This window comes from Rattus norvegicus, chromosome 8 (assembly GCF_036323735.1).
Source record: "Rattus norvegicus strain BN/NHsdMcwi chromosome 8, GRCr8, whole genome shotgun sequence".
Lineage (NCBI taxonomy): Eukaryota > Metazoa > Chordata > Mammalia > Rodentia > Muridae > Rattus > Rattus norvegicus.
In genome coordinates this window covers 53,359,356-53,369,594 of record NC_086026.1, presented here as the reverse complement: position 1 = coordinate 53,369,594, position 10,239 = coordinate 53,359,356, and the positions used below count along the sequence as shown (strand labels likewise).

The 10,239-nt window shown below is 45.8% G+C and overlaps 1 long non-coding RNA gene across 2 annotated transcripts; it reads left to right on the top strand.

Annotated features, from left to right (window-relative positions):
• Positions 1–596: 596 nt before the first annotated feature.
• Positions 597–8,838, top strand: LOC120094132 (uncharacterized). 2 transcript variants are annotated; one of them, XR_010054366.1, is made up of 3 exons: positions 597–826; positions 2,114–5,456; positions 7,077–8,838. It is a non-coding gene; the product is annotated as an uncharacterized LOC120094132 (long non-coding RNA). The 2 variants fall into 2 exon arrangements; XR_010054365.1 differs by having other exon boundaries at positions 2,111–5,456.
• Positions 8,839–10,239: the final 1,401 nt, after the last annotated feature.

The following is a 10,239-nucleotide window of genomic DNA, read 5'->3' as shown; positions in this document are numbered from 1 at the left end:
GCACTTGGAAGGTGAACACACAAGAACTAGGCAGTTCAAGATCGTCCTCCGTGACTGTGATCTGAGGTTAGCCTGTTCCCCTCACCAAAAATGCACACTATATAAAGTCATCTAACCGTTTAAATGTATTTCGATGGTGCTAAGTATACTACTGGAATTTTCTGGCACACATCTAACTATTCCAATATAAGAACTAAAGTGATAGGTACAGACAGATGTGGTGACTTGTCTGCAATGCCCCACACTTGGGAGGCTGAGGCAGAGGGATTGCCTCACATTAGGAATCAGTCTGGGCTACGTGGTAGAACCCTGGGTCAACCTGCTCCCACGCCCACTGAAAAAGAAAGAAAAGAGAAGTGGTGAGGGACACAAGGCAGCCATATCTGAAAGTACTGACTGCATGTCTCAAAGGACTGACAGGGATCTCGAGATTTCTGGGCAAAGAACAATGGAGAGGCTCTCTGAGCAGGTGGTCTTCCTTTAACAGGTCAGTGGACTGGTTGGTCATGGTCTGAGTGCTGCTTCGTCGGGGCAGGGATGGAGTGACAGGGGAGCAGGGGTGAGAGTGGGGGCTTCTGGAGAAGTTGAGGGGGGCAGTCTGGGTCCGATAAGACCGCACTGTGCGTGGGGTAAAACCTCACCAGCATAGGCTTTGGTTTTCATGGGATGGAGGTGGCCTTTTCTGGCCTTTTTTGTTCTCTCAGTTTTGTCATAAAGATCGTTAGCCGTCAGTCCTGTGACCCAGGAGGAAGACGCTGAAGATCTAAATCAGCATGAGAAAAAGCATGGAGGACAGTCCAGTGAAGCCCCCTCAGCTGCAGGCTCGGTAGGTATTTCTGGCGTCTGTCAGAATGTCTAAATTAGCCCAAGGAACTGAAAAAAAAAGTTTTGTTTTTTGAGACAGGGTCTCACATATTCTGGATTGGCCTTAACCCCCCCCCCCCCCCCATGTAGCCAAGGATGAGTTTGAACTTCTGGTCTTCTAGCCCTGGTAGCCTGAATTCTGGTATTAGAGTAGTCATGTCGCACCTTGCCTGTTTTATACAAGGCTGTGGATCAAACCAAGACGTGCTGGGCGGGCATTCTGCCCATGAGCTACATTCCCAGCAAGCAACGGGGGTTTGAAGAAAGGTCAGCCATGAGGAGAAGGGCTGAATTAAAGGCTGAACCCTGTGGACTCAAAAAGAGGTAGAACAGGGACTCAGAACAAGGAGTGCCAGAGTCTTGTCCTGGGGCTTCTGCCAGCCAGGAAAGTCTTTCCGGAAGCCAGGAGGCGTCAATGAAATGCCAGCTATACAGAAAGGAGGAAGGTCAGTGGTGGTGCGAACCTACAGTCCGGCTGCCTGAGACTGAGACTTGAGACGGTCTTGAGAATACTCAGAAGGCCAGAGTGGCTGCCTTGCTGCAAGTTGGAAGTCGGCCTATGCTACATAACAAGATCCTGTCTGAAAAAAGCAAGGATTGGCCATTCCAGGCAGGGGAAATGGCACCAACAGAGAGAGAGAGGGAGGGAAGGAAGCCAGGCATGATTACACATACTTGTAATCCCCCAGTACTTAGGAGGCAGAGGCAGGAAGATCAGGATTTCAAGTGTTCCCTGAGTTACACAAGAACCTCTCTCAAAACCAGAAGGACCTGGCATGGGGGTACTTGCCTGTCTTTAATCCCAGAATTTGGGAGGTAGAAGCAGGTGGGTCTCTGCTGAGTTCAGAGTCAACCCTTGCCTGAGAGAGAGAGAGAGAGAGAGAGAGAGAGAGAGAGAGAGAGAGAGAGAGAGAGAGAGAAACAAAAAAGAAGGGGGCAGAGAGCAGGGCACGTTTAGTGCCAATTGTAGTTCTGTGTGGGATGGGGTTGTTGTTGTATTTTTGAGACAGGGTTTCTCTGTGTAGCCCTGGCTGTCCTGGAACTCACTCTTCAGACAAGGCTGGCCTCGAACTCACAGAGATCCACCTGTTTCTACCTCCCGAGAGCTGGGATTAAAGGCGTGCACCACCACTGCCTGGGAAGTTTGTTGTGGGATATTCACCAGAGAGGACTGCTCAGACATGGGTTAAGTCAATAGGTAGTTTCTATTAGCTGGCTAATGATGTGTTCTTTGTTTGGATACCAGCAGAGTCTGTCTCAGGGAGAGCTTTTAAGCACAAAACCCATGTCCTGGGTTGACACACTTCGGTTAACAAAAACAGCTGTTAGCCAGAAGCAGAACTACAGAAATCCGAAAGGCATGGTTAGTACATTTAGAGACTTTCCCAGAACTATGGACGTTGATGGATTAGGTTTTTGTTTTGCCGTCTTGGCGGGTGGTACTATTTATATGCTGAGTTTTATGGCCTGAATGGCACTTTCATCATGGAGTCAGTTGTGCTAAGGTCTGGGACTCTGTTACAAAGTTTCCAGGCAACTATCTGGCTAGCACACATAGCAAGCCTTCATATATTCCTAATATATGTTTACTCCAGCAGAAAACGTGGGCCACACTTAACAAGGCTTGTGTGAACAGGTAATGTTATATGGTTGGCTAGAATTTCACCAGGGTATATTGAGATGAGTCAGAATTAAGTTATGAGGAAATACCTTGGATTTCAAGAAAAGTTAGGCAACCAGGAACCCCTGAAGGCTTTTGAGCAATGGCAGAATAACATGATGAAAGGGGATTTGACATTACGCTGGTTTCTTGATGTCTTCTTGGCCCAAGCCCGCCCCCTAGTGCCTTTCACTTGAATTGTTCTCTCCTTTTATGGAGTAGGTGGGAGAATTCAGGCCTGGAATTCGGGATTTCAGAGTTAAAGAAACCCAGACTTTCTGGGTCCGATTCCACTTTATCCTGCATGGTGACTCAACACTGTAGCAAAATGAGGTGACAGAGGAGGTTCAAGGTACGAAGAGGGCGTGGGGGAGACCCCCTTCTCTCTCTTCCTAACCCACCCTGTTCCTTTAGAATAGAGTCCATTAGGGAGCAGCTAAGCTGGTGGGGAGTCGGGAGATGAGGGCAAAGACAACGCTCCCTGTATTTGAGAAGCGTGGATTCGTAATGAAACAGGCAAGTACATTTATAATAACATGTGCCAAGCACTGGGAAGCAGACACATGTGTAAAACAGCTGCTGACGACAGCCGCCCGGGCCTAGGGCAGCCTCCTGGAAGTGGGCCACCTAGCCTCATTCTGAGGGAGGGACGGGCAGTGGGGTGGGCTGCTTTGAGGGTGGCCAAGCATACTCTGTGGAAGGGACTGTTGGTCAGCATCCTGTGCGGGAGGAGGGATGTTAGCGAGGGGTGAGGCTGGATTACAGACGGTTAGTACATTGTGATAAATTATTAACATCAACAGGGCATACACCATGGTTTTAAGGAAGGGAACAATCCCAAGATGCTTTAAATCCATTAAATAAGTTCAGAGGGCCAGAACCAAAGAAGGCCTTGCTTTCTTTTTTTGGTTCTTTTTTTTTTTTTTTTTTTTTTTTCCGGAGCTGGGGACCGAACCCAGGGCCTTGCGCTTCCTAGGCAAGCGCTCTACCACTGAGCTAAATCCCCAACCCCAAGGCCTTGCTTTCTAAGATTCCATTTCCCCTCAGAGTCCCTTCTTTCCTTCAGAAGGTAGAAATTGGAAATGTTTGGAAGGCAGTCTCCAACAACGTATAGGGTGTGGCTTTATTTTGCCTCCAACATGTGACAGAGGGTTGTTTTTTATTTTATGGGTTTTTTTGCATCCTCTTCTGCCTCCCACGTCCAAATAGAGGGAGATACAACCTTGGCTGAGGCCTTAAAGAACAACTGCGTTCACGTCATGGAGGGGAGTGCTACATGACGCCAGAGTCATGGTCAGAATGTCGTTTTCTCTCCCTCCACCTTTTTGTTTCTTCTCCTCTCCTCTCCCTCCTTCCTCAATGCCATTAATTAATTAATTAATTAATTAATAATTAATTAATTATGTGTGTATGTATGTATGCATCTATCTATCTATCTATCCATCCATCTATCCATCTATCTATCTGTCTATCTTTTGCTCTTTGTGTTTTGAGACAGGCTCTACCTCTGTAGCCTAGGCTCACCTGGAACTCCCTGTGTCGTCCATGGAAATGCTTCTGACTGGTACCTCTTCAATTCTAGGATTACAGGCTTGAGCCACTATACCTGGCCTACAATGCAGTTCTCTAATATAAAGCAAGTTATAGGGCTGGGAAGATAGTCTGTGAGGCTGGGACATTTGCTGCTAAGCCTGAGGACCTGAATTCAGTCTCCGGAACTCACATGGTAGGAAAGAGAGAACCAGCTCCTAAACGTTGTCTTCCGATCTCCTCATGTAGGGCGACATAGGCAACTTGCTGAGTAGGCAGAGTCTTTGTGTACAGAGTGTTTGGACCAATCACGACCATTTGTTTGGGCCATACCAGTCTTGCCTCTTAGCATCGTGAAATTCCTCTAGTAAGCCACCAGGGGGAGTCTTTCAGTCCTGACTAAGGTGCAGCTGCAGTGTTTGTGTAGTTACCTCACCGGGTCTTGTCAGTGTTCTAGACTGCTGATGCTGGCACAGGATGGTCTGACCGCTGTGAGGCTGGCAGTCCTTTTGCTCAGGGGAGTCAGGGAGAGACTGTGCTACTTATGGAAACTGTTCCAAGCCTAATGTCTTTTCTTAGTTACAGGAAAATCATCACTGGTGGGAGTGTTCACATATAAACACCTAGAACTTATTAACACTAAGAGTCATTTTTTTTTTTTGGTTCTTTTTTTCGGAGCTGGGGACCGAACCCAGGGCCTTGCGCTTCCTAGGTAAGCGCTCTACCACTGAGCTAAATCCCCAGCCCCGAGTCATTTTTTTTAAAAAAACAATTGTAACAGAGTTCACCAGGTTGTGACTCCTTATATGTGTCAGTAGGAATTCATCAAGACCTATAGAATGTATGATACAATGGGGTTGGGTGAGTGGATAAACTCCGGTGTGTGTTATGGCTTTCAGTTACTAATAATGAATATTAACGTATCAGCATTGACTCATTAGATGGTGGGGAAAAAGCAAATGTAATTTTAGAGTTTGTTTTGCTTTTTTACACTTTAAAATTGTTCTTAAAATGTGCTTATTATTATTGCTTTTTTGCACTCTTTAACATATTTTATTTTTTTCTTTTCTTTTTTTCAGAGCTGGGGACCGAACCAGGACCTTGCGCTTGCTAGGCAAGCGCTCTACCACTGAGCTAAATCCTCAACCCCAACATATTTTTTATTAGATATATTTCTTTATTTACATTTCAAATGTTATTACTTTACCATATTTTTAAAAAATTTTGTTTATTGCTGTTATTTTGAGACAGGATCTCACTGTGTAGCTCTGGCTCTTCTGAAACTCACTCTGTTTTGCCTGAAAATATGCATGGGAACCATGTATGTGAAGAGGTCAGAAGAGGATGTTGGATCCCCTGGAACCATCTATGGAATCACAGATTGTTGTGAGCGTCCATGCAGGTGCCTTTATTTTTTGAGACAAGGTCTCAAATTTCTTTTTTTTTTTTTAAAGATTTATTTATTCATTTATTATATATAAGAACACTGTAGCTGTCTTCAGATACACCAGAAGAGGGCATCGGATCTCTTTACGATGGTTGTGAGCCACCATGTGGTTGCTAGGAATTGCTAGGAATTGAACTCAGGACCTCTGGAAGAGCAGTTGGGTGCTCTTTTTTTTTTTTTTTTTTTTTTTTTTGGTTCTTTTTTTCGGAGCTGGGGACCGAACCCAGGGCCTTGCGCTTCCTAGGTAAGCGCTCTACCACTGAGCTAAATCCCCAGCCCCCAGTTGGGTGCTCTTAACGCTGAGCCATCTCTCCAGCCCCTCAAATTTCTTTTTTTTTTTTTTTTTTTGGTTCTTTTTTTCGGAGCTGGGGAGCTGGGGACCGAACCCAGGGCCTTGCGCTTCCTAGGCAAGCGCTCTGCCGCTGAGCCAAATCCCCAACCCCGCCCCTCAAATTTCTTATGTAGTCAAGAATAACCTAAAGCACTCGGATCTCCAGCTTCTGTCTCCTGAGTGTTAAGATTATAAGCAAACACCACCAAGCCAACATGAAGATTTATTTGGTGTTGTTTGGGGGTTTGTTTTAAGACAGGGTTTCTCTGTAGCCATGGCTGTCCTGGAACTCTCTCTGTAGGCCAGGCTGGCCTTGAACAAGTTTTTTTTTTTTTTTTTTTTTTTTTTTTTGGAGCTGGGGACCGAACCCAGGGCCTTGCACTTGCTAGGCAAGCGCTCTACCACTGAGCTAAATCCCCAACCCCATTGAACAAGTTTTTTGTTTGTTTGTTTTTGTTTTAGAACTGGCAAGATAGCTTAGTGGGTAGAGAGGCCCTGAAAGACTATCAAAGTGTACTTACCTGGGAGGCTCATGCAGGAAGATTGCCTCAAATTTGAAGCCATTCTGGGGTACATAGTGAAACGCTGTCACAAGACAAAATGAACCAAAATATAAGTACTCAAAAGTCAATAGTGCTTTCAATAACACCCGAGGAACACTCTCACTTCATAACACTTCTCTTCAAATGCCCATGCATTGCTAGTCAGAGTGAGGAATCCAGTAATCCCAACACTCAGCAGGCAAGTCAGGAAGATCAACAGTGCAAGGCCAGCCAGGGCTACCTAGCGAGACCTGCTCTCAAAAAGAAAATACAGGAGCTGGAGAGATAGCTCAGTGGTTAAGAGCACTGACTGCTCTTCCAGAGGTCCTGAGTTCAAATCCCAGCAACCACACGGTGGCTCACAACCATCTGTAATGAGATCTTCTGGTGCGTCTGAAGACAACTACAGTGTACTTATATAGAGTAAATAAATAAATCTTTAAAAAAAAAAAAGAAAGAAAATACAATTAAAAATTTGAACATACATTTTAAAACAGAAAAAAACACATATATTTTTGTAAATTTAATTTTTTCAAATTTTATTTTTAATGATAGTTCTTAAATCCTTTGACTTCCCCTATAGCCCGCCCCCCACCAGAGGTAGTGGAAAAGAAAGGATATGAGGTGGGGGTGGGGGAGGAAAGGGGATCTGTTTAGAAAGGTTCTTTGGAGCAACGTCCATCTATGTCTGGAAACTGGCAGTTCAGTTCACAGGTTAGCAGCAGCAGCAGCTCGATCCACTGGCAAATACTTCATGGATTCACCAGCAGTCCAGTTCAACAGAGTCAGCATAAAACAGCAATGGCGGCACTACCTAGCAGAGACAGCCAGGCCTCAGTCTCAGCACAAGTCATCAGGAGGGAGCAGCAGGGACATCAGAAGTTCTCAGCTGTGCCTCTCCAGTCCCCAGCCCTGTCTATTTTTGTACTCCCTCCAAACATCATGTCTGTGTCTTGCCTCAGCACATGCATCTCTCTGAGTTGACATCACTCTGTCAATCAACCCAAGTCTGAGCAGCACATCACTAGAAGTTGTTTTGTGTGTTTCTCTCTATAGGGTCCTTTCAAATGGAGCTCAGCTCTGCAGTGTAAGGCAGACCAAAGCATGTGTGTTGTTAGCAAAAGATCCTTCGTCCCAGGTGGATGCTTTCATGTGCTTGCTTTAGCAGAACATCTTTAAACTCATCTGTTTCAGTCAAACATTCCTTCAGGCCTGCCTTAGCCTTTCTCCTGTGTCCACCCCAGAAAACACTCCTTCACGTGTTTGCCCCAGCAAAACACCATCCAACAGACTTTCCAAAGAACCCTTAAGTTTCCACTTCATATTTTTGTGCATGTGTAGAACCCAGGCAGGCATCAAAATTCCTGACTCAGCCTCCAGTGCGAGTGCCTCCAATAGGAGACGAGAGGGACAGATAAAGGCTCTCATATTCTTTGAGGATACGTTTATACTTCCTTCTACAGAATGGCATCTGCAGGTGCATTTTGCAAATAGTTCAACAGGGAGACCACCAATGATTTGCCTATGAACCCCTAGACCAGGTGAAGGAGCAGGAAGAGGGACATGCCCCTGCCCCCTTGGGTGTATGCAAACCCAGCTGCACAGAGATGGGGAGAAGAGAGTGCCAATACTTCCCCAATCAGAGACGAGGCTGGGAACCTGACCTACAGGTGAATCTCTAGGATTTCTTTCTTTTTTTGAGATGGTTTCTCATTATTGAGCCTTGGTCACCTATAACTTGCTCTGTAGAACAGCCTGGCCTCAAACTCACAGACCTGCCTGCCGCTGTTTCCAAAGTGCTGGGTTGAAAGGCATGGATTGGTACATCTGGCCTGACTCAAGGAATCCTTTCTTCCCAGATTGCTGGCTCTCTGAAAAAGCATAGCTTAGAGTCATTTCCAATCTGGGCATATTAGCATCTGTGGTGGCAGGCAGTGACTTGTACTTCTGCAACCACAAACTGGAGCAGAAGAACATCCAAGTGTCGCTCTTCCCACGCAACCGCAGACTTCTGTGGCCTTTGTATGCAATGACTTCATGTTTCAAGGACATGGGCTCTGAGTTGTGCTGTCAAGTAGAAAAACTTGAGCTCGTGGTGGTTCAATGAATACGCAGCCAGCCTGGGGCATGCAGAGCCAGCCACAAGTGCTTGCCCAGAGGGAAAGCTTCCTCAGGAGATGAGGCACTGCAAACAGAGCTGCCACCTTCCTGGCCTCCCTTCCTCTCATCTGTCACAATCCATGCTTTTCACCCAGAGATGACCCCACTCCAGCAAAGTGTCTTTTACATGTGCAGAATTAGGCCTATCTTTTAAACTTTTTTTTTTTCCCCAGAGCTGGGGACCGAACCCAGGGCCTTGTGCTTCCTAGGCAAGCGCTCTACCACTGAGCTAAATCCCCAACCCTAGGCCTATCTTCCCCAGGTACAAGTCTGTTGAGGTTTTCCCCTAACGTACTGTAAAAACTCCTTGCCCTTTTGAAAATGAGGGTTTTGAGATGGAGAGTTTACATTTTCTGCTAGACCTAGGTTGGAATAGAGACTATCTTCTTAAACAAACATGCATAGGGGCTGGGGATTTAGCTCAGTGGTAGAGCGCTTGCCTAGGAAGCGCAAGGCCCTGGGTTCGGTCCCCAGCTCCAAAAAAGAAAAAAAAAAAAAAAAAAAAAACCACATGCATAAACTGGGAGCCTGAGGCAAGAGGATTGCCTTAAATTCATGGGTAATTCCTGCTTTAAAGTTTTTTGCTTTGTTTTTGGTTTTGTTTTGTTTTGTTTTGTTGTTTTTGAGAGAGGGTTTCTCTGTGTGGTCCTAACTGCCCTAGAACTCACTCTGGAGAACAGGCTGGCCTCAAACTCAGAGAGCCATCTGCCTCTGCCTCCCAAGTGCTAAGATTATAGGCATGAACCATCACCACCTGGCTTGCTTTGGCTTTTTTTTTTTTTTTTTAAGATTTATTCATTTATTAAATATAAGTACACTGTAGCTGTCTTCAGATACACCAGAAGAGGGCATCAGATCCCATTACAGATGGTTGTGAGCCACCATGTGGTTGCTGGGATTTGAACTCAGGACCTCTGGAAGAGCAGTCGGGTGCTCTTAACCATTGAGCCATCTCTCCAGCCCTTGCTTTGGCTTTTTTTTTTTTTTTTTTTTTTGGTTCTTTTTTTCGGAGCTGGGGATTGAACCCAGGGCCTTGCGCTTCCTAGGCAAGCGCTCTACCACTGAGCTAAATCCCCAACCCCAAAATTTACATATGCGTAGACACCAAATGCCTGCAGAGGCCAGAGACAGCACTGTATCCCCTGGAACTGGAGTTAGAGACCTTTTTTTTTTTTCCTTTTCTTTTTTTTCGGAGCTGGGGACCGAACCCAGGGTCTTGCGCCTCCTAGGCAAGCGCTCTACCACTGAGCCAAATCCCCAACCCCGCTTTGGCTTTTTTGACACAGGGGTTTTTGTATCCCAGTCTGTCCTTGATTCTCCTTGATTGTCCTGGTTCTCCTGTTTCTACTTCCCATGTGCTTAGATTAGAGGCAAGCACCATTACTCCCAGCTTCCTCTGTTTTCCAGAAGATAACAGAGGTAGTAGAGGAGTTGACAAGATGGCTCAGCAGTTAAGAGCTTGGATCTTGAGGATCCAAGTTCAATTCCCTGCACCCACAGGGCAGCTCACAGCCATCTGTAACTTCAGTCCTGAGGGAATCTGACGCCCTCTTCTGGCCATCGTGGGAACTGCATGCATGTGGTACACACCCTCAAGCTTGGAAAAACATTTAAAAAGAGGTAGTAGGACCTCAAGATTCCAGTAAGAAAGATATTTCTCTAAACCAGAACCTTTATTTCCAAAATGAGTTAATGATGGTTCTGC